This window comes from Toxotes jaculatrix, chromosome 6 (genome assembly GCF_017976425.1).
Source record: "Toxotes jaculatrix isolate fToxJac2 chromosome 6, fToxJac2.pri, whole genome shotgun sequence".
In the NCBI taxonomy this organism is placed as follows: Eukaryota; Metazoa; Chordata; class Actinopteri; family Toxotidae; genus Toxotes; species Toxotes jaculatrix.
In genome coordinates this window covers 26,824,356-26,848,881 of record NC_054399.1, presented here as the reverse complement: position 1 = coordinate 26,848,881, position 24,526 = coordinate 26,824,356, and the positions used below count along the sequence as shown (strand labels likewise).

The 24,526-nt window shown below is 44.3% G+C and overlaps 2 pseudogenes; both read left to right on the top strand.

Moving 5' to 3' along the window:
• The window catches only part of LOC121182859, a 51,677-nt pseudogene extending 35,834 nt beyond the window's left edge, over positions 1-15,843 (top strand).
• Positions 15,844-19,673: 3,830 nt separating this feature from the next.
• LOC121182858 overlaps positions 19,674-24,526 on the top strand; it is an 87,698-nt pseudogene continuing 82,845 nt past the window's right edge.

Below are 24,526 nucleotides of genomic sequence, written 5' to 3'. Positions count from 1 at the left end.
CAAGATAGAGACAAGGGACCTTGTCCTAGCCCCCATTTGTGTGCACCCCGAGTCCAACGGTACCACCCTTGAGTCTCTAGGACTTAGGGTTCAGGAGTTATGAGCATTTGAAGTTCCCCCATATAAGTGAGTTGGGAGAGTGAAAATCTGCCTAAGTGTGAAAGGCCCAAAGTGTTCCCCCAGAAAGTGTTTAGGAACACATTTCAGAGCCCTAGGAGTGGTTTGGACACCCTTTTTGTGGTACTTTTTGTCAAGTTGAAGTTGGTGTTCACGGTTGGTAAGAGTGTACAGGGCTTGGAGTTTTGACTAGGGTCAGTTTTGACCGATCCTCAGCGGAGCAAGATAGAGACATGGGACCTTGTCCTAACCCCCCATTTGTGTGCACCCCGAGTCCAACGGTACCACCCTTGAGTCTCTAGGACTTAGGGTTCTGGAGTTATGAGCATTTGAAGTTCCCCCATATAAGTCAGTTGGGAGAGTGAAAATTTGGGGTTTTAAACAGAGTCAGTTTTGACCAATCCTCAGCTGAGAAAGATAGAGACATGGGACCTTGTCCTACCCCCCCATTTGTGTGCACCCCGAGTCCAGCGGTACCACCCTTGAGTCTCTAGGACTTAGGGTTCCGGAGTTATGAGCATTTGAAGTTCCCCCATGTAAGTGAGTTGGGAGAGTGAAAATTTGGGATTTAACCAGGGTCAGTTTTGACCGATCCTCAGCGGAGCAAGATACAGACATGGGACCTTGTCCTACCCCCCCATTTGTGTGCACCCCGAGTCCAACGGTACCACCCTTGAGTCTCTAGGACTTAGGGTTCTGGAGTTATGAGCATTTGAAGTTCCCCCATATAAGTGAGTTGGGAGATTTAAAATTTGGGATTTAACCAGGGTCAGTTTTGACTGATCCTCAGCGGAGAAAGATAGAGACATGGGACCTTGTCCTACCCCCCCATTTGTGTGCACCCCGAGTCCAACGGTACCACCCTTGAGTCTCTAGGACTTAGGGTTCTGGAGTTATGAGCATTTGAAGTTCCCCCATATAAGTGAGTTGGGAGAGTGAAAATTTGGGGTTTTAAACAGAGTCAGTTTTGACCGATCCTCAGCGGAGCAAGATACAGACATGGGACCTTGTCCTACCCCCCCATTTGTGTGCACCCCGAGTCCAACGGTACCACCCTTGAGTCTCTAGGACTTAGGGTTCTGGAGTTATGAGCATTTGAAGTTCCCCCATATAAGTCAGTTGGGAGAGTGAAAATTTGGGGTTTTAACCAGAGTCAGTTTTGACCGATCCTCAGCTGAGAAAGATAGAGACATGGGACCTTGTCCTACCCCCCCCCCATTTGTGTGCACCCCGAGTCCAACGGTACCACCCTTGAGTCTCTAGGACTTAGGGTTCTGGAGTTATGAGCATTTGAAGTTCCCCCATATAAGTCAGTTGGGAGAGTGAAAATCTGCCTAAGTGTGAAAGGCCAAAAGTGTTCCCCCAGAAAGTGTTTAGGAACACATTTCAGAGCCCTAGGAGTGGTTTGGACCCCCCTTTTTGTGGTACTTTTTGTCAAGTTGAAGTTGGTGTTCACGGTTGTTAAGAGTGTACAGGGCTTGGAGTTTTGACCAGGGTCAGTTTTGACCAGGGTCAGTTTTGACCGATCCTCAGCAGAGCAAGATAGAGACATGGGACCTTGTCCTACCCCCCCATTTGTGTGCACCCCGAGTCCAACGGTACCACCCTTGGGTCTCTAGGACTTAGGGTTCTGGAGTTATGAGCATTTGAAGTTCCCCCATATAAGTGAGTTGGGAGAGTGAAAATTTGGGATTTAACCAGGGTCAGTTTTGACCGATCCTCAGCGGAGCAAGATAGAGACATGGGACCTTGTCCTAGCCCCCATTTGTGTGCACCCCGAGTCCAACGGTACCACCCTTGAGTCTCTAGGACTTAGGGTTCTGGAGTTATGAGCATTTGAAGTTGCCCCATATAAGTGAGTTGGGAGAGTGAAAATTTGGGGTGTTAACCAGAGTCAGTTTTGACCGATCCTCAGCGGAGAAAGATAGAGACATGGGACCTTGTCCTACCCCCCCATTTGTGTGCACCCCGAGTCCAACGGTACCACCCTCGAGTCTCTAGGACGTAGGGTTCTGGAGTTATGAGCATTTGAAGTTCCCCCATATAAGTCAGTTGGGAGAGTGAAAATTTGGGGTTTTAACCAGAGTCAGTTTTGACCGATCCTCAATGGAGAAAGATAGAGACATGGGACCTTGTCCCCCCCCCCCGTTTGTGTGCACCCCGAGTCCAACGGTACCACCCTTGAGTCTCTAGGACTTAGGGTTCTGGAGTTATGAGCATTTGAAGTTCCCCCATATAAGTGAGTTAGGAGAGTGAAAATCTGCCTAAGTGTGAAAGGCCCAAAGTGTTCCCCCAGAAAGTGTTTAGGAACACATTTCAGAGCCCTAGGAGTGGTTTGGACCCCCCTTTTTGTGGTACTTTTTGTCAAGTTGAAGTTTGTGTTCACGGTTGTTAAGAGTGTACAGGGCTTGGAGTTTTAACCAGGGTCAGCTTTGATCGATCCTCAGGGGAGAAAGATAGAGACATGGGACCTTGTCCTACCCCCCCATTTGTGTGTACCCCGACTCCAACGGTACCACCCTTGAGTCTCTAGGACTTAGGGTTCCGGAGTTATGAGCATTTGAATATCCCCCATATAAGTGAGTTGGGAGAGTGAAAATTTGCCTAAGGGTGAGAGGCCAAAAGTGTTCCTCCAGAAAGTGTTTAGGAGCACGTTTCAGAGCCTTAGGAGTGTTTTGGACCCCTCTTTTTGTGGTACTTTTTGTCAAGCTGAAGTTGCTGTTTAGGGTTGTAGTGAGTGTACATGGCTTGGTGTTTTAACCAGGGTCAGCTTTGACCGATCCTCAGGGGAGAAAAATAGAGACATGGGACCTTGTCCTACCCCCCCATTTGTGTGCACCCCGAGTCCAACGGTACAACCCTTGAGTCTCTAGGACTTAGGGTTCTGGAGTTATGACCATGTGAAGTTCTCCTATATAAGTGAGTTGGGAGAGTGAAAATTTGGGGTTTTAACCAGAGTCAGTTTTGACCGATCCTCAGCTGAGAAAGATAGAGACATGGGACCTTGTCCTACCCCCCCATTTGTGTGGACCCCGAGTCCAACGGTACCACTCTTGAGTCTCTAGGACTTAGGGTTCTGGAGTTATGAGCATTTGAAGTTCCCCCATATAAGTGAGTTGGGAGAGTGAAAATTTGGGATTTAACCAGGGTCAGTTTTGACCGATCTTCAGCGGAGCAAGATAGAGACATGGGACCTTGTCCTACCCCCCCATTTGTGTGCACCCCGAGTCCAACGGTACCACCCTTGAGTCTCTAGGACTTAGGGTTCTGGAGTTATGAGCATTTGAAGTTCCCCCCTATAAGTGAGTTGGGAGAGTGAAAATTTGGGGTTTTAACCAGAGTCAGTTTTGACCGATCCTCAGCTGAGAAAGATAGAGACATGGGACCTTGTCCTACCCCCCCATTTGTGTGCACCCCGAGTCCAACGGTACCACCCTTGAGTCTCTAGGACTTAGGGTTCTGGAGTTATGAGCATTTGAAGTTCCCCCATATAAGTCAGTTGGGAGAGTGGAAATTTGGGGTTTTAACCAGGGTTAGTTTTGACCGATCATTGGGACTGGGAACCTTGCGATAATTGCTCAGATTTTTATTGTTATTGATCCAAGCCTGAGGGGCTAAGAGCCGCACATGTGAAGCATGTAAAAATTATGGAAAAAATTATCATTTAAGTGAAAGACATGAAAAGATCGCTGTGAAAGAGACCTTTGGGTTCTTTGCATAACCACTCTTTGCTTGTGTGTAGCCAGGAAGAAGTGACAGTCATACATCCAGTAATTATTGTTTGAATGACTGTCAGCGTGTAGTGTCAGCCCTTTTAATAGGGGGAGGGGGTCTTTGCCCTTTCTGACACACTTGGGTGTGAGTTTGAATCCTCACCTACACTACCCAAAGAAATGTGGTAATGTAAATAACCCAGATAACACCAAGAAGCTTAAAACATAATTTAGGTAGTATATTGTTTCTCTTAAAACATATTTATATATTTGCTGTTGCAGATTACTTATACATAAATGTCATTTTTAAAAAATATTCTTTCCTATCATGCTGATCCGAGGGGGATTTAATGATCTCGCTGCATCATTTTTGTCTCATCTTGGATTGTCTTTGATAGAGCGCATTAAATTTCTCTCCTGTACAGGCCCTTCATATGTTCAGAGTGGAGGCTCCTCATGAGGCCTACAGACAGATCCATGTTGTGGAGGATTCAGATGACTTTAATCACCACTATTCATCATGTGGAAGAGAAAGGAAGGATCCACAGATCCGTGTCTCCATACTTCCCTCTTCAACGTTCCACACAGTCTCTTCATCCTTCTTCTACCAATGGATCAGGTCAAACACTGACACCAGCAGTATTTGGGGGAATGGTGGAGTCCCTATCTGTCTGTCTGTATAATTCACTACTCTAACAGCAGGAATGATGCATCTACAAAAGCTGCTTCCCAGTTAAAGCACCAGCTCCCCCAGTTGTAGCATGATTACCTTTTCTAGTTGTTACTTAAACTGTTATTTGAGTTGAAATAGATGTACTTGTTAATTTCAGACTCTTCCTTTGGTCTCGTAAAGCCTGTGTGGAAGCCCTTAACAACACTGTGATTTTGGTATGATTGGGGAGAAGGCACAGGTTCAGCATGGTAGATTTTCAGATGTCCAAAGGTCACAGCATTATGGGCCATATTCTTTGAAGGAGGCAGCTTCAGAAAGAGGCCACATCCTCTGCGCTCAGGTTTTTACGTGGCTCATATCAAGACCGGAGTGAACTATGTGGAATAATCATTATGTGTTTGTATTTAGATCTACCCACTGCAGAGGAGCTGATGAGGCCCATCCGCCCAGAGAGGGACCATATCAGAGGGTTCACCCTCCAGCCTATCTGGTTAGGACTAAATCTTTGAGTTATTCAAAATGGTCACATCACAAAACATTAGTTTGATCATTCACAGGTTGGTCCAGTTTTCACATAAAGTATCTCAGATTGGTGGATTTTCAGATTTGGGGACATTATGCACTCATGTCAAATCATCAGCAGTCTAATCTTGATAACTCAGTTGTCCACATAAATAGGGGCCCAGGGCCTTGCTCAGTCTGAAATTCAAATTCAAGATGTATCCAAGACTTTACAGTTTGAAGTCTGTGAATGAGATTTTTTTGGATATAATTTCAGTTTAAGATGAGTTAGAACCAGAAGATGAAAACACTGGCTAAAGTTCAGTATTTAATTAGCAAGTGACATTAGCAGACTTTCAGGGCACATATTCTGTTTTTCTTCAGGGTGGCCTGCGGGACCTTTAGTATATCTCCTTCTTGCAAAAGCTCTTCCTTTGTAAAAGGAGTCTGACAAATGCACTTGTTGCCATCTCTAAACCCACAGGCAAAAGAAAAGGTCAACATCCTGTACAGACATATAGAAAGAATGTTTTCAGTGTTCAGAACTGGGGGCAAACTGTTTTGGGACTGTTGAGTGTAGTGCCTCAAAAAAACCCTTTCTTTCAGCTCCAAACCTGAATTTAGTTAAAAGAAAGTTACAACAGTAACACAAGTTTTACTTACAGTGCTGTGGAACTTTACCAAGAGAAAACATGCTGCTCCTTGGAAAGGACTTTCCCAGATGTGACAGAGTCACAAGTGAAGCAACCAGGAAAGACTGACCCTGTCGTGGGAATAAAGGGAGCCAAGGAACCGACTAGCCACCCATCCAGCTCCTCAGACCATCCCAACCATGACCTGACATGGAGCATCAGAGAGGAAGTGGACAGGCTGATGGAGGATCACTACAAGTCTTCTTCTTACATGTCGTCTGAGGCTGGCAACGTTAGGAAACAAATGGTGGGACAAAATTCACACTCTTCTCCGTTTCAGCAGATAACATTATGGAAACATAAAATTATATAAATATATATATTAGAAAATTAACCGTTACTTAGAATAGGCTAATTGTGTAGAGCATAAACAGTTCAAATTTATCTAATGTTAGAGTGACATTGGCTGAAAATAGGCTTAGATGCTGCTTAGATACATAGAAGCTGGACCAACACCAATATGTACCAATGAACTTTTTTTTTTTTGGAAGCAAGAAAACCTTTTTTTTCTGTAAAATATTTAATTACAGTATTGTTTAACCATGGTTTAATTACTAATAATAATAATTATGGACATTTTTCCCAGGCCTTCCGTAGCTCCACCATTTCTCACCCTTCTACATCTTCAGTGAAGAAGCCCACAGTGGCCCCTAGGAGAGGCAGAAAAATAGAGGGGAGAACAGCAGCAACTTCCAAGTCATCGGGGACCAGTAGAGCTGCTGCTACAGCCAAAACCCGTTCTCCACAGAGTCCGTCAAAAGCTGAGTCCGCGAAGAGCCAAGACAAAGATGACTACACAGGTTATTAGTGACCCTCACATGCAAATCATCAAGTTACCAAAACTGCTCTGATAATTCAAGATGAGGATTTGTCTTATACTGATGATACTGTTATATATTATACCATGATACAGATGCTATACAAAATATTCAACCCCTTTATTTCTTGCACATTTCATTGTTTAATGTTTTGTTCTTGTGCTTTAAAGCTATGCAAATTTTTTTTTATCCTATTTATGTTCAGTTGCCATTGAAGTTTGATTTTGATTTCTGAAGCCCTGCGTGCCTGCAGGAGCCAGTTGTGGAGCTTTGGAGTCAGTGTGTGTGTGTGTTTTTTTTTTTATGTAAAGGCACTGAATGACTTTTGTCTGATTATCTGAGGCAGATGTGAAGGTGAGCAGTGAGCTGGTGGCATCTGTTCAGTCCTTAGTGGCTGTCCTCCAGCAGCAGATAGACACCAGCAGTCACCAGGACACCAGACTGACACACAGTCCTCCGAAGAACAATGTAAGAAAATACTTAAAATATGAAATCCCTGCAAAAATATTGTCAGTGTGCAGATTTAAACTTAAAGTTTACATAATCAGGACAGTGTATACTCAGTATTCTCACCGCTTGGTGATCCATGCAGATGGTGTGGAGGATCACTGTTTCTGTTTTTCAGGGTGGGGACACAGTATTTAGAGTGTGACGAGGAGACAGTCTCATCAGAGTTTGCGAGACTGTCGTGATTCATGACAGACTAAAAGTAACCTGTATATATACATTTTAATATCTCTGTTTTTAAAGTGCAAATGCAAAGTAATCAAATGAATTAAATTCATCACTCAGCCCTAACTGTCAGTGTTTGCAGGTGAGATGCCAGCGAACGATCATGTGAACGTTGCTGCGCTACTGAATCCTTCTGAACGATTGCATCGTGTAACAGTATTATGTTACTTCATCTGATACTGGTGTTGATGTCTGACTTGCAGAGGGATGAGGGCAGCTCTTTGGTGGACGAGCTGAGAGTCCAGCTGGCTCAGAAGGAGAGGGAGATACAAATGATGAAAGGAGGAGCAGAGAAGCTCGACTCCCTCAGACAGCAGAACTACCTGCTGCAAAGCAAGGTGCGCAAACATTCACAACACACAAACTTTCAAAACAAAATATGAATCAGCTACTTGTTTGTTTTAAAAAATATTCCTTTGAAATTCATATTGTGTCACATATTGTGTGTTTACCACACTGTGTGATTTAGCGCAGGGGCAGTTGGCTGTAGACTATTTTATTTGCTGTAAGTTGGACTATGAATTATCAACATTCAGAACACCTCATTCTCAGGTTTAGCTGTAGCAGGACCCTCAAGGGTGAATATCCAACAGTGAATGGTTGTAGTGCTGTTGCCACTTTTTCACAATATTTGTCAGCGTTTAAAAGCACAACCACCTGTGAGACTCTCAGTCAAGTATTTTGCCCACTTTGTTGTGTCGTAGATTTATCGAATAGAATTTTAAATGGATAAAACTGCCATTTCTGCCCTTATCTTGAGGGAATGATGAATGTCCTTGAAGAATATCTGTTCCAGAGTGGATGTGACCTGAGACTGGACGTGACTTATGACTCCAGCATAGTAGTGACCCAAAGCATGCAGCCAAGGCAAAGCTGGAGTTACTGTAGAAGCTGAAAGAGCAACAGATGGTTGAGACTGGAGTTAGGCTCAGGGTGATGTTTTGTGTGATCACTTTAGTGTGGGTGTTACAGACTTTGGTTTGAAAAACACACCTGACAGGACATAACAGCTCAACAAAGCTCATAAAAAATGCAGGGTTAAGGATTGAGAAACAAGGAAAGGAACGTAAACAAGGTTATAACTAAAGCCCTGATAGTATATGTATATGATAGTAGCTTTGCATCTATTTTCAGCTGTGTTTTGCAGGCACACTGTGCTTCTACTGCTTGTTGAAAGACAGATTTGCAGATGATCAGTGCTGAAGAACTCTGAATCAGATACAACAGAAGTGGCCGGTCATGCCTTGTAGTAGCAGTGGTACATCAATATGTAGTAAATAAGCTGTGTTGTTGGTTTTTTCTTTTTTTGACTCCTCAGCTACGAAGTGCAGAAAGAACCAGTCAGAGGAGGAGATGGGCCGAGGCCACAGACCCTGCAACAGAGTAAAAACTCCAACAGATAGATAAAGAAATGAAAGAGCAGGAGGCGCTCATAAAAGGTTGCCAGCAGGTTTGTCTCCCTGAACTCTCTTACTTTGACTGTCCTCAGTGCTCATGTCTGTCCTTAGAGGACTAGTGTAGGATTTAGAGGGATCTACTGGCAGAAATAGAACATAATACTAATATTGGGGTAATAACTTAAAACTATGATTGCAGAACAACCTTGTGACTGAAAGTCTTTTATGAAGCTTCCCACTCTAATTCTCAGCACGGATCAGGGCGACTCCTGTGCGTGTGACGTCGCTGTTTTACAACAAAGTCAAAATGATGGTATTTTTTAAACAAGTGTTTAACAGTGGTGAAATTCAAATAGCTGAAAATTGTTTTTGTAGTGTAGGTTATTCAGGCAAATAACTTTCTGGGGTTGTATACAGCATTGTGCAAAAACAATTTTAGACATTTAGATTCTTATCCATCATGAAATACCATTAGTGAGGTGTATGATCAGCAACAAGAACACGGAGTCCTGCAGCAGATGATATGGCCCCCACATCACTGAGTCAGTCTGGGATTATATGAAAAGACAGAAGCAACAGAGAAATTAAAAATTTTCTGTAGCGTACCACTGAGTAACATGCCTCTCCCCCCAAAGTGATGGTAGCCAGATGGTGGCCTGACACTCATCATGTTACTATCACATGACTAGATCTCGAGCATTGTCACACACTGAAAGTAAGATTAATGAGACAGTGCTGAGTTTGTGATCACTAAGGAGCTTCCATCATCACAGTAATCAAAGAGTGGTGCGAGTAAAGTAAAAAGCATCCTGATAATCCGAAGCCCGGCAGAACAGGACACAGCTTTGAAGCACCACATACATTTTTTGTTTTCTTCTTGTGTTTTTTTTAATGTTTGCACTGTTACACCACAGTAAAACTAAGGTACTTTACAGGAGAATGAGAAGCTGTACTTGCAGTTGAAGGCTCAGCAGGCAAAGAGTAAAGCCAACGAGGAGGCCATGTTTAAGGAAAACCAGAGGCTGCTGAGTGAGCTGGATTTCACAAGGTGGGTTCAGGGTACATTATTGTTTGTACGTGTCTACAAAATAAAAATTTCCATTCAAAATGAACACTGGCCCAATTAGGAAACTTTACACATGGTTTTTAAATGTTTTTATGGTTTTTGTTTATCAGGGAGCAGCTGCGTAAAACCCCAAGGCCTGTGGGAAATATCTGTTTGATGGATCACACTCAACGCATTGCAGACTTGTTAGCTCAAGTACATACATTTCAGGTAAATCCCACTATCACTGAATTACTGTTTGAATGGCAATCTGTTTCAGCCCCATCACTTATCTCTTATAAAAATATGTGTCTGTGTGCAGAGGAATGAGGCTAGGCTGTCTGAGGACATTCACAGACTGAAACAGGAGAAGCAGGCTCTGGAGGTAGACCTGCAGCTGATGAAGAAAGAGAGAGACCTGGCTAAAGCCAAGGCCATCTCCACTTCAGGTAAGACTGGATACAAGACAGGGCTAGAGGTGGAATGACCACAGAAAACTTGGATGTTAAAAGATTAGAAGCAGATCCCAGTTTTTATAAGACCCTTTTTTTTTTACTGTATGTGCATAAGTGATCTTTGTACAACGTGTATCCATCCTAAATGTGCCAGGTGATAAGACCTTTGAGATACGTGTATTGGAGGACAAGCACCGAGAGGAAGTGTCGGCCTTGAAGAAGAAGCTGCAGTGGTTTGCTGAGAACCAGGAGCTGCTGGACAGAGACGCTGGCAGACTGAAGGCTGCCAGCAGAGATAAACCAGCTCAAAGAGCAGGTGAGGCTGAGCAGTCACATGATGTTTATATACTAATTCTCATTTCATTTACCTTCAGGATAAGGTATACAAAGTCTTCATTTCACTGGGTTATCACGTCAGTTCATAGTGTTTATGTGTAGGGTTGGAAAAAAGAATACAGAGGCTTCAGGAAGTAACTTTTTGAACACTTTATTTTGTTGTAGATTGAACTGTACATGAATAAAACTTCCGTTTTTGCCCATCAGTAGACACTCAGTAACCCATAGTGAAAACGTGCTTTTAGAAATTTTGAGAACATGGTCAGGTGCATCCTCTTTGCTTTCATTATCCCCAGGATGAGTCTAGGACTCAGTTGGAGTCCCTGAATGGAACTGATTGAACATACTGAAGTACTTCAGTTATGATTCATTATTTTTTTCAAATAGCTGTATGACAATTGTTAGAAAGCTTCAGCACCCCCCCGTGTGCGATCACGTGATGCGACGTTGACGTCATCGCGCGACGTTTCTGTTCTGCCGCGACAAGGACGCGCATAATCCGAGGACAGTGTACTTCGATAGTTAATAGTCAGTCTATAACGCACATAATCCTGATAGTACCTGCAGTTCCAGCCGCTGATGTTTCCAGTTTCAAGTCGCTGATGAAACGTGAGTGTTGCTGTGTCGTATTGTTAAGTTTGTTTACTTATTACCGAGTCGCTATGCTAGTTAGCACTGTGTATTTTTCCGCCGCACGTCGCGGCGTCGTAAGGCTGCATGAAGTTCACTCGTGTATTTACATGTCGGTTCATTTCTATGTGAACAGTAAAGTCATGTGGCGTTATATTGAAAGAGGGAAATGAGAGGAGGTTGTATGTTTGATGTAGAACTTTATTTGAGCCCATGTTAAGTTGTTTATATTTTTTGTGTGCTCCTTAGTTGCATTTAATGAGGCGGTATAATGTGTGTGTGTGTCGATGAATTAGCTGAATGCTGTTTTATTGCTTATTTTAGACTACTGTGATGCTGTGAACATCAAAGAGCAATAAATACAACTGGAGCACTGTTCCAAATCCTGTACTTCTTTACCTGTGTCCTGACCGACACAACATCTTGTCTGCTGTTGAACATTTGAGTAATCAGCGTACCAGCTTCCTACCTAACAACAATGTAACAGGTAAAAGGGGTTTCTCGTAGTGAGAATCACCACCTGAATCTGCAGCTCCCTCCTGCTTTATGGAGCTTTATGGTGAGTGTCAGTTCATTGTTTAACTGTCTGACCCACAACTCTACTGTTCTGATTCAGTCTCACCGTTCTCGGGCAGCTGTTTTCAGCAGAAGCTGTAAAAAAAACCCACTGTCCCAACACCTGCTCAGCATCAAACAGATACATTAGAGGCTGAGTTATTGTATCGGTTAAGATTTGCCTTTGGTACCTTAAACCATCTCCCAGAAGGTAAAGGCTCATAGAGTGATTGCAGTGACTGGTGTTCTTTCCTCTCTATAATCTTCACTGCAGTTTGTACAAGACGTAATGTTTGGTGGAATTAACAGCACCATCAGTGCTCCTCCTCTGCTTGGATGCAAACTGCCTGGGATCCAACACTGGATTAATCTGAGCTCCAAGCAGGGAAACAGTGTATTTTTTAGGTTTGTTTGTTTGTTTTTTTCCAGAGTGCTGGGACAGTGTGTGTGGGTCCAGTGCCTGCTGAACACAAATGCATTTTGTAGTGTTTTGTCATCACCAGCTGTAAAAGGAGCAGAAACCTTGTGCTATCAGCTATAATGTGGAGCTGAAAGACAGTTTACACTTTCTCAGTCTAACCTTGTGTGCTGAGTTGGAGATAACAGGTCGTCCTTATTTCAGGTGGAAAAACTGAAAATGGAGGTGGGCAAAAGAAGCAGCGAGCAGCTCCGAAAGACAAAAGAGAAATCGGTGGAAACAAAGAAGATGCAGGACCTGGAGAGACAGGTTTCTCACAACAAACAAACAAACAAGCCCCTCCCCCCCTCACAGGTTTATGTCTCTTCATAGTTTAAAGAGTCTTTCTCTCTTTACCAGGTGAAGGAGCTGGAGAAGATACTAAGACACAGAAACCCAAACTTCCTGCCTGCTCTTATCTACGCCGCAGCTAGTGCTGGAGGCAAGGAGCACGCCGACGCTGCTAAGACGTCTCCGCCCGGCCGCATCACCACTCTGCTGGAGCGGAGGATTCAGCGTCTGGAAGCGGAGCTGGAGAACCGTGATGAAAAGGCCAAACACAGTCTGAGGGCCATGGAACAACGGTTCCACAGAGTGAAGGTACATTTTGTCACAAGGTGGGTTTTGTCAACATTGTAATATCTGAGCTGTGTGGTAGTAACTTGCCAGTGTTTACTCAACAATTAAAATATTTTAGTGTTATCAAAGCAGCATTTTGTTACACTTATATCTACAGCACAATAGAGTGGGCAAAAGGCGAGGAGGTTTGAAATGAGATAAAATTAATAACACAAAAATGAAAAATAAAGTCCATGAGATTCTTCCAGTAACTGGATGTGCCTTTGTGTTGCTTTGTGTAGCTGCACTACGAGCAGCAGATCTCAGAGCTGGAGCAGCAGCTGGAGCAGAAACAGCAGGTTGAAGCAGCAAACTCAGCACCTGAGACAAAGCCGTGGATGTCACAGGTTCAAACTCTGGAGGAGGAGCTACAGCGGGCGAAGGAAACCCACCAAGAGAAAGAAAAAGCCCTTCACAGCCAGGTTGAGTCTCTTCAGCAGCAGCTCGTAAACAAGGTAGGTTAATAAAAACTGTTACAGTAGCTCTAGCACGCTGTTACAGGCTGGTCTGTGGTGTGACAATGAAGGGTTTGTTAAACACAACCTTTAGAGAGAAAAGGTTGAGAGAAATATGACTATAAATATTCTTTTTTCTGACTTGAATCGGATTAAGCAAAAGCCAAATCTTACCTGCCCGTGCAACCTGATTGTAAACCCCTCCCCCTGCAGGTCCAGCCGAGTCCAAGCCGACACCAGCGTCAAACCGAGGCAGCGTTTGGAGTTCGGATAGAGCGGTTGAACCACGAGCTTGCTGCCAAAACGCGAACCATTCGGGAGCTGAGCCGCACCGTGGAGAGGCTGCAGAAGGAGAGGAGGAGCATGCTGTCCATCCCCAACTCACGAGCAGAAACCCATTCTACAGAGACCAAACGGCAGCCAGGCCCAACAAAGACGCCCTGCTCTGCTACTGCGAGAGAGACATGTGGAGTGGAGGAAACTTTCCCAGCTGCTCAGTATGAGAAGAACCAACCCACTGTCTTTGCAGGTGTGGACATTTTGTTATGGTCAGCTTTTACATGCTTCGATGGATACTGTGCCCTGACATTAAAAAGGAAAGGCAGAATGACTAAACAGCTGAATGAGATATAAGATATTTGGATATTTCATTTTAATGTTGTGTCCCTTTGACAGGGAGTCACATCTCTGAGGTTCTGCAGGAGAGCGAGGCTCTGAGGCAGCGCCTGGAGCTGCTGCAGCTGCAGAGTGAGCAGGAGAAGGAGGCGTTAAAGGCTGAGGCTGCGCAAGCCAAGGAGGAGCTCTGCAGGTATGAGCTTCTGTGCAAACACGTAGATGTTTTTCCTGCAGAGCATCAGTGTGAGTGGACATCAGGATATAATGTGGTCTTTTAGGCTGAAGGAGCAATCTGCAGAGCAGCTGTCCTCTATGAAGGCCGAGCACCTCAGGGAGTTAGACCAGCTGCGTATCACCCACGCCCTGGAGCACTCGTCCTCAAAGGTTGCTGAACAGGCCAATCAGCTCAACACTCAGGAGGTACAGCAGAGGATCACTAACCAACCAGGCTCATTTCCACATCAGGAAATCCTGAACATGTTTCTGTTGCTTTAAACTTTACATGTACCTGCAGATAATGATGAGACATTTGCAAGACCAACTAAAAGAGCTGCAGGGAACTAAAGAGGCACTGGCAATATCCAGGACCCGAGAGAACGCTTTGCAGAAGCAGGTGAGCAGGAGGTGGAGAGTTGGGGATGGTTCACACAAAAAAACATGTTCTAGCGAAATAAAATCTGTAGACTCCAAGCACCAGATACACATCAGAATGCGCTTATGAAATGACAACACTATGTGCAACATATTTAAATGAAAGTAAAGTAAGAAAAAGAAAATGTGAGGGAATGGGGGAGTTTGAGTGTATTAGCAGCATATTTTAGCAGCTGTAGCACCAGCTGGGAATATTCTTTTCTACAGAGGTCTAAAGTAGAAAGATCGTTCAGAATCAATATTTCCAAACATTTGCTATTTTGGTTTATAGTCTGTAACTCAAAGCTGCAATGTGTTTCCACACCTCTTCACACTTGGACTCAGTGCATTTGCAGATATGGGTGTTCCTGAGGTTTTCAATTCAATTCAATTTTATTTATATAGCTCCTTCCACAATCAAAATTGTCTCAAAGCTCTTTACAGAGACCCAGAGTCTGACCTCAGAGCAAGTACTTAAGGCGACAGTGGCAAGAAAAAACTCCCTGAAGATAGGACAGCTAGGAATGGAGGAGAGGAGGAGAAATGGCAATGGACAATGTTAGAGGGTCAGCATTTAGATTACAGTTAGTGGATAATGTGTGCTCTGTCTCTATTTCAAAATAAGTGTGTATCTGTTGCACTGAATTATCATGTTTCATTAGATCCAAGAGGGAAAAGTTAATTATTTTGGTTTGTATTTTTTTTTCTTATCATTTTAACATGAAGTCACTGTTTCCACCTTGTGTATAGCTGACCAGACTGCTGAAAGAGCTGAAGGAAGCTAAAGAAGCTCAGAGCCCTGAGGTGAAACTCCTTTGTGGCCTGGAGAGGAAGATCCTCAACATGGAGCTCAGACACCAGCACAGAGAGAAGGAGCTGAAGCAGGTACCCAGGCCACACACCTTTACCTTTACCCTGTAATTGCTTGCTGCTTTATGAAAAGTCATTTTTTAGGTGCTTTTTGGGGCCGTTTTGGAGCTTTTTCTCTACAGAAACTCAACAAGCTATGACACAGAGCTTCCCATAACCTGCCTGGTTTTTCACAGTGTTTTACAAACATGCTGCCATACATTTGCTTATCAAATGAAAATTAAATCCACCAATTTGCTCATCGCTTGCTCCTGGAAATGTCACATGGTGTTGAAAGTACCAAGCCTACTCCCCACCATCTTACCTCAGTAACTGTGCCTGCAGGTGATTAGTGGGTCATGGCAGGTGCTGGAGGCTAATCAGCAGTCAGAGGTGGAGCACTGGAAGCATCTGGCTCAGGAAAAGAGCAGAGAGCTGGAGGCTTTCCGTGTGGAGCTCGATTCCATCCTGGACATCGTGAGACACCTTCAAAGACAAGGAGTGGTGCTTCCCACTCCTGACCCCCCACCCCCATCACAGCCCTCCCTCAGTTAGATCTGACTCGTAGAAGCCAGTGAAAACTTGTGCACTCTAGCTAAAGACAACAAAAGCAATACTCAGTGTCTCAGCCTGAGACTTGGTTCAGGTGAAAGGACTCTCCTTTGACAGGCAGTGTCAATGGACATTTCTTTCTGTTCCAGACCAGTTGCAGACTCAACATTAGCAATAATTCATGTTTACATAACAAACAGACATAAGGCTACAAGCTGCAGAAACATTTGAAGCTGTGGCTCCGTAAGGAAAAAAAACCATTTGTTTTAATACATATACAAAAGCTACTTTTTTATTTAAATTATTGAAACTTAACTTAACTTAAGGTGTAGTGAAAATAAAGGTTTTTTTTTTTTCAAGTGTCGTCTAACTATGATTTATTGTATTCAGTTAATCTCAGAACCTCAGTCCTGACAGTGTAAACTGTTTAAGCAGTTTAATCCCCAGATTCCCCTTAATCTTAACGCAGAGGATTTATAACATCAGTGCAGTGATTTAGGACACAGGGAACATTTATTAAACAACTGCATCTTTCTTTAAGGTGCTTAACAGTTGCGCCTGTTACTGCTGCAGCAGAGGACATATGTCTGGCATGGGACATGCCTTCTGGGTCTGTTCCCTTTGAGGTTTTCTGGGCACATCCATTCAGTAGGTGACCCCATGGTTAGAACCAGAATCGACAGAAAAAACTACACCTCTGTCCTGGGAATGTCTCGGGTTCCTCCAGGAGGAACTGGTGAGACTAAAAGCTCAGGGGTCACAACGATTATCAGGAATTTATTAGGAAATTCCTCCATGGGGGACAGTGTCAGTCAGTCAAAACAAGCTCCTTTATCAGGAACCAGTTTGATACCCAATCTATTTCCTAAAACTATAAAAAGTAACCTATAAGTCATTTAAAATTCTTTGATCCCAGTGAACTAAACGTCTTCTTTTCCTGTGTTTAGTCACAAAGTGGTTCAGCATATTATCCATGTTAAGTTGGAATCAAACCAATGGTGTCTGCTAAGTTATCCCATCTGATGAGCAGCTGCTCTCAGCTCTCCAACTCTATGTGAAATCATTGTGGTTATTGGTGTTTCCTGCCACTCTCGTCCCGCCCATCTAGAATGATTGGCAGCTCTGGCTCTCCCAGCAGCAGGTCACCCTCTCCTACCGTTGAGCTCTGCTCAGAGCTCACACAGTTAGGGATGCTGAAGTGGGCCAGCAGGATCGCTTCTTTCTCCCTCCTGTTAGCTGCCACTTCCAGCTCCTGGAGGAGCAAACCGTCCCCCACCTCCAGGCTGCTGCTGGGCCTCCTGTTGGAGCCTCCTGATGCTCCTCCACCCACACCACCAGCTGACATCCACAGGGGTCTGGAGCTAACCTGACCCTCCTTGGTAATATAACACTGGAAGAGAGAGCAGGATGGGTCCAGATCTCTAGGCTGGGGAGGAGGGGCTCCACTGTTGAAGTTGGTGTCTGTGTATCCAATCACATGCAGGTGCTTCTCACATGGCTGTCCACTGCTGCACACATGGAAAGGAGAAGATACAAAGAGAGACAGAATGCAGTGTATGTTAATTTTATGATTCATTTGAACAGTACACCAATGGCCATTAGCTTCTGAAAACCAGAGCTGTAACTGATCTTTTGACCTACTGACTGTGGCAGCTCACTCTCAGTGTGCTGTCATTTTAAACAGTGTCCAGGCAAAACATATTGGAGTATGTTCCTCTGACATTAAAGGACAGATACACATTTTTTTTGAGTCTGTCTAAAACAATGTAGCTGTACTTCTGTCAGTTAAAAAATAAGGTCAGGAAAAATGGAACCAGCATGGTTTAAAACAAACAAGCTGTTATTTAACATGAAAAAGTTATGTCAGTCAAAGGTCACAGTCAAGTTGATATAGGCTGTTGAGGAGCAAGTTAATTTTACAATTCCTTGGGTTACTCCTGTTACAGCTCTTGTTGTCACAGGACTCCTTGTATTTCCACTAGACATTACTCTTCATATTCAAAATCCCACTGTAACTACAAAAATAACTAAATAGGGGGGCGGTAGTTACACTCGCAGCAGCAGTAGCACATGAACAGGAGAGCAGGAGGGGCAGAGAGAGAGCTAGGGGCTACAAGAAAAGACAACATCGACGCATTAGAAAGGTATAGTTAAATGAGTGACACCAAGGAAAGAAACAAAATCTGGAACCATTTCAGTTATACTGATAATACAAGGGTAGAGTGTAGTGTCTGCAAGAAAAGAATTTCATATAGAGCCGGCTCCACAAACAACCTGCACAGGCACCTGAGAATTGTTTGTTTAAAAGAAAAAAGCTGAAAGTTTAATATTGTTAAAATTTGAATTTTAAATATTTTTTTGTATTTTTTATTATTTATTTTTTATGTGGAGTAAATGAAGATTATTTATATATAAATAAAAAATACATTAGTAATTAATTCTTTACATATTTTTACATTATTATTGATAGTAAATTAAATAGTATGGCCTCAAAATGGGCAAAAAAAAAAAAAGGTCATAGTATAGTAAGGCTTCAAAATGGGCCAAAAAACGGTCATAGTATAGTATGGCCTCAAAATGTCATAAAAATGGTCATAGTATAGTAAGGCCTCAAAATGTCATAAAAATGGGAGTTGTTTCGACCCCCCTTTTTGTGGTACTTTTTGTGTAGCTGAAGTTGGTGTTTACGGTTGTTAAGAGTGTACAGGGCTTGGAGTTTTAACCAGGTTCAGTTTTGACCGATCCTCAGGCGAGCAAGATAGAGACATGGGACCTACCCCCCCATTTGTGTGTACCCCGAGGGTTAAATGGTTCATTCTTTTTTTGGTTTGTTTGAGTTACTAGTGCAGAGAGTGCTTTTGCTGCTGGTGCCACTGGTGTTGCTGAGTGGTGTCCTGTGAGGCTGGGTCCAAAAGGGGCTGCCCATAGAAGTGCAGCCATTATATGGAGGGAGCGGCCATATTGGGCTGGACCAAGTGGATGCCACATCATGGGGGGAAATTAGGGATTTAGTTTGTATAGTTGATTATTTCTTTAGACTGTTAGTTGTTGATTTGGATTGTTTAGTTAGTAGTTAAAGATATTCATTACTGACAGGCTGATTGTCTGGTTTTGTTTATTGTTGTCATGTTTGTTGTTTGTAAATCCCCCTTTTTGTTAGGATAATGGCCTTATCAACCATTATACATGTGTCCTTTGTTTTTCAGTGTGTAGGTCTGTTTGTCTTCTGTTTGTCAGTTGGTCTGTTCAGTTACTTGACTTTGTATTTCTTTCAGTATAGTTCTGTTAGGTTGAACTCTTTTAGGGATCCAAGTTTGTTATATTTTGGTTAAAATATTTCTTTGCATCTTTTTTGGGGTAAATAAAACCCTCTTTTTGAAGAAATTCATCTGTGGTCCTCGTGCTTGCCAGCTTGGTCCCTTACATTTGGTGGCAGCGATGGGATCAGCCAGTTGAGGACACAGGCATTTTTTTTACTTTTTTGTCTTCCCCTCCATTTTGTGAAGGCATGCACCGGGGAGGAAGAGTTGCAGGAGGCCCGGGAGATGGAACGAAAGGAGGAAGTTACACGGCAGGAGCAACGGTATGAAGCACTTCAAAATCGGTTCAGACTTTTACACACCCTTTGGAGACTCCTGATTCAGGTAACGATTTCCAGCAGGCCCAAGCTGCAGGCTGCACCCAGACTAGAAAAATTAACAGAAAATGATGATGTTGAACACTTTCTCATTGCATTTGAAAGGATTGCAGCAGCATGTCAGTGGCCAAGATCTGACTGGGTTTTCCGACTCATTCCACTCCTGACTGGCAAACCCAGAGGAGCTTATGTTAATATGGATGTGGATGATTCCCTTGAATATGATGAGGTCAAAGCTGCTATTTCGAAAAAATATGATATTAACCTTGAGACCTACAAGCAGAGGTTCCGCTCTCTAGATGTCAGACCTGATGAGAGCCCCAAGGAGTTGTATGTGAGGCTGAAAGAGCTGTACGGGAAGCGGACCCAACCGCAAGGTAAAACTGTCCAAGAAATTGGTGAAATAATCATTATGGAACAGTACTTGAGAATGTTGTCTCCTGAACTCCAGGTTTGGGTAAAAGAGCATGGTCCAAAGTCAGCGGCTGAAGCTGCCACTCTAGCTGATGTGTTTGTGGCTGCTCGGAAAAAGAATCAGCCATGGAGTAACCATACCTGGAAGGCGGGGAAGGATAGCCGTAAGCCTGCACCCCCTCAACACCACCAGAGGTCATCAGCAGGCGTGGGTAAGCCTCCGGTAAGGAGAACCAACAGGTGCTATTGATTGAAGGGCTTCTAGCCAAACACCCATTTGTTATCTGTGTGGACAGGAAGGCCATATTAAACCAATGTGCCCAAAGAATCCAGCTAAGCTCACTCAAATGTGTTTTGTACCACGACAAAGTGTTGACATTAAGCCTCAGGGTAACCAATCCATGAAAACGACTGATGTAAAGATAAATGGAGAAAACCTCAGAGCCCTGATTGATACAGGCAGTACTCAGACTCTTGTATACAGAAAATATGTGTCAGCTAATACCATCTGCACTCTTGAGACAATCCCCATTTCCTGTGTACATGGTGATGAGAAGTCTTATCCCACGGCAGATGTTTATGTGGAAGTGCAAGGACAGAGCTATCTGCTAAATGTGGGAGTTACAGATAACTTGCCTTTTCCAGTGGTTTTGGGGGATGACCTGCCGGTGCTTTTTGATTTGTTGAATCCTGTGCAAAGCTGTAATGTTGCAGTCACCAGGGCACAGTCTCTAGGTCTTAGGGTTCCGGAGTTATGAGCATTTGAAGTTCCCCCATATAAGTGAGTTGGGAGAGTGAAAATTTGGGATTTAACCAGGGTCAGTTTTGACCGATCCTCAGCAGAGCAAGATAGAGACATGGGACCTTGTCCTACCCCCCCACTTGTGTGCACCCCGAGTCCAACGGTACCACCCTTGAGTCTCTAGGACTTAGGGTTCTGGAGTTATGAGCATTTGAAGTTCCCCCATATAAGTCAGTTGGGAGAGTGAAAATCTGCCTGTGTGAAAGGCCCAAAGTGTTCCCCCAGAAAGTGTTTAGGAACACATTTCAGAGCCCTAGGAGTGGTTTGGACCCCCCTTTTTGTGGTACTTTTTGTCAAGTTGAAGTTGGTGTTCACGGTTGTTAAGAGTGTACAGAGCTTGGAGTTTTGACCAGGGTCAGTTTTGACCGATCATCAGCGGAGCAAGATAGAGACATGGGACCTTGTCCTACCCCCCAATTTGTGTGCACCCCGAGTCCAACGGTACCACCCTTTAGTCTCTAGGACTTAGGGTTCTGAAGTTATGAGCATTTGAAGTTCCCCCATATAAGTCAATTGGGAGAGTGAAAATTTGGGGTTTTAACCAGAGTCAGTTTTGACCGATCCTCAACGGAGAAAGATAGAGACATGGGACCTTGTCCTACCCCCCCATTTGTGTGCACCCCGAGTCCAACGGTACCACCCTTGAGTCTCTAGGACTTAGGGTTCTGGAGTTATGAGCATTTGAAGTTCCCCCATATAAGTGAGTTGGGAGAGTGAAAATTTGCCTAAGGGTGAGAGGCCAAAAGTGTTCCTCCAGAAAGTGTTTAGGAGCACGTTTCAGAGCCTTAGGAGTGGTTTGGACCCCTCTTTTTGTGGTACTTTTTGTCAAGCTGAAGTTGGTGTTTAGGGTTGTAGTGAGTGTACATGGCTTGGTGTTTTAACCAGGGTCAGCTTTGACCGATCCTCAGCGGAGAAAAATAGAGACATGGGACCTTGTCCTACCCCCCCATTTGTGTGCACCCCGAGTCCAACGGTACCACCCTTGAGTCTCTAGGACTTAGGGTTCTGGAGTTATGAGCATTTGAAGTTCCCCCATATAAGTGAGTTGGGAGAGTGAAAATCTGCCTAAGTGTGAAAGGCCAAAAGTGTTCCCCCAGAAAGTGTTTAGGAACACATTTCAGAGCCCTAGGAGTGGTTTGGACCCCTCTTTTTGTGGTACTTTTTGTCAAGCTGAAGTTGGTGTTTAGGGTTGTTGAGAGTGTACATGGCTTGGTGTTTTAACCAGGGTCAGCTTTGACCGATCCTCAGGGGAGAAAGATAGAGACATGGGACCTTGTCCTACCCCCCCATTTGTGTGTACCCCGAGTCCAACGGTACCACCCTTGAGTCTCTAGGACTTAGGGTTCCGGAGTTATGAGCATTTGAAGTTCCCCCATATAAGTGACTTGGGAGAGTTAAAATTTGCCTAAGTGTGAGAGGCAGGGGCGGAGCCAGGGGGTGGCCACGGCCACCATAGATTGATCTTCGGCCACCCTCCCACCACCGATTTACCGGCTTTTTTGGCGAAACCATCTCTGTACATCGGTGTTCCCACAGGGATGCAATTCAACAGTGCACCTCTAACGAGTAGATCTCCACCAGCACAGATGGTGGCAGTAATGCATTTAACCTGAATGTCAACTACCAACAGAATTGCAGGAGAAGAAGTAATTATTGAAGTTCACCTGGGGTTCCCCTCTCATTATCTATGCACTGTTTACTTGCATTACCAGTAAAGAAGAGTGGACTTTTCTCCGTTTCCAGAAGTCGGAGGTAAGTTTTCCCCATTTCAGAGCCTTAGGAGTGGTTTGGACCCCTCTTTTTGTGGTACTTTTTGTCAAGCTGAAGTTGGTGTTTATGGTTGTTGAGAGTGTACATGGCTTGGTGTTTTAACCAGGGTCAACTTTGACCGATCCTCAGGGGAGAAAAATAGAGACATGGGACCTTGTTCTACCCCCCCATTTGTGTTTACCCCGAGTCCAACGGTACCACCCTTGAGTCTCTAGGACTTAGGGTTCCGGAGTTATGAGCATTTGAAGATCCCCCATATAAGTGAGTTGGGAGAGTGAAAATTTGCCTAAGGGTGAGAGGCCAAAAGTGATCTTCCAGAAAGTGTTTAGGAGCACGTTTCAGAGCCTTAGGAGTGGTTTGGACCTTTTTTTTGTGGTACTTTTTGTCAAGCTGAAGTTGGTGTTTAGGGTTGTTGAGAGTGTACATGGCTTGGTGTTTTAACCAGGGTCAGCTTTGACCGATCCTCAGGGGAGAAAGATAGATACATGGGACCTTGTCCTACCCCCCCAACTGTGTGTACCCCGAGTCCAACGGTACCACCCTTGAGTCTCTAGGACTTAGGGTTCAGGAGTTATGAGCATTTGAAGATCCCCCATATAAGTGAGTTGGGTGAGTGAAAATTTGGGGTTTTAACCAGGGTCAGTTTTGACCGATTCTCAGGGGAGAAAGATAGAGACATTGGACCTTGTCCTACCCCCCCCATTTGTGTGTACCCCGAGTCCAACGGTACCACCCTTGAGTCTCTAGGACTTAGGGTTCCAGAGTTATGAGCATTTGAAGATCCCCCATATAAGTGAGTTGGGAGAGTGAAAATTTGCCTAAGGGTGAGAGGCCAAAAGTGTTCCTCCACAAAGTGTTTAGGAGCACTTTTCAGAGCCTTAGGAGTGGTTTGGACCCCTCTTTTTGTGGTACTTTTTGTCAAGCTGAAGTTGGTGTTTAGGGTTGTTGAGCGTGTACATGGCTTTGTGTTTTAACCAGGGTCAGCTTTGACCGATCCTCAGGAGAGAAAGATAGAGACAGGGGACCTTGTCCTACCCCCCCCCCCCCCCCCCCCATTTGTGTGTACCCCGAGTCCAACGGTACCACCCTTGAGTCTCTAGGACTTAGGGTTCCGGAGGTATGAGCATTTGAAGTTCCCCCATATAACAGAGTTGGGAGAGTGAAAATTTGGGATTTAACCAGGGTCAGTTTTGACCGATCCTCAGCGGAGAAAGATAGAGACATGGGACCTTGTCCTACCCCCCCCCATTTGTGTGTACCCCGAGTCCAACGGTACCACCCTTGAGTCTCTAGGACTTAGGGTTCTGGAGTTATGAGCATTTGAAGATCCCCCATATAAGTGAGTTGGGAGAGTGAAAATTTGGGGTTTTAACCAGGGTCAGTTTTGACTGATCCTCAGGGGAGAAAGATAGAGACATGGGACCTTGTCCTACCCCCCCCATTTGTGTGTACCCCGAGTCCAACGGTACCACCCTTGAGTCTCTAGGACTTAGGGTTCCGGAGGTATGAGCATTTTAAGATCCCCCATATAATTGAGTTGGGTGAGTGAAAATTTGGGGTTTTAACCAGGGTCAGCTTTGACCGGTCCTCAGGGGAGAAAGATAGAGACATGGGATCTTGTCCTACCCCCCCCCATTTGTGTGTACCCCGAGTCCAACGGTACCACCCTTGAGTCTCTAGGACTTAGGGTTCCGGAGTTATGAGCATTTGAAGATCCCCCATATAAGTGAGTTGGGAGAGTGAAAATTTACCTAAGGGTGAGAGGCCAAAAGTGATCTTCCAGAAAGTGTTTAGGAGCACGTTTCAGAGCCTTAGGAGTGGTTTGGACCTTTTTTTTGTGGTACTTTTTGTCAAGCTGAAGTTGGTGTTTAGGGTTGTTTAGAGTGTAGATGGCTTGGTGTTTTAACCAGGGTCAGCTTTGACCGATCCTCAGGGGAGAAAGATAGATACATGGGACCTTGTCCTACCCCCCCAATTGTGTGTACCCCGAGTCCAACGGTACCACCCTTGAGTCTCTAGGACTTAGGGTTCAGGAGTTATGAGCATTTGAAGTTCCCCCATAT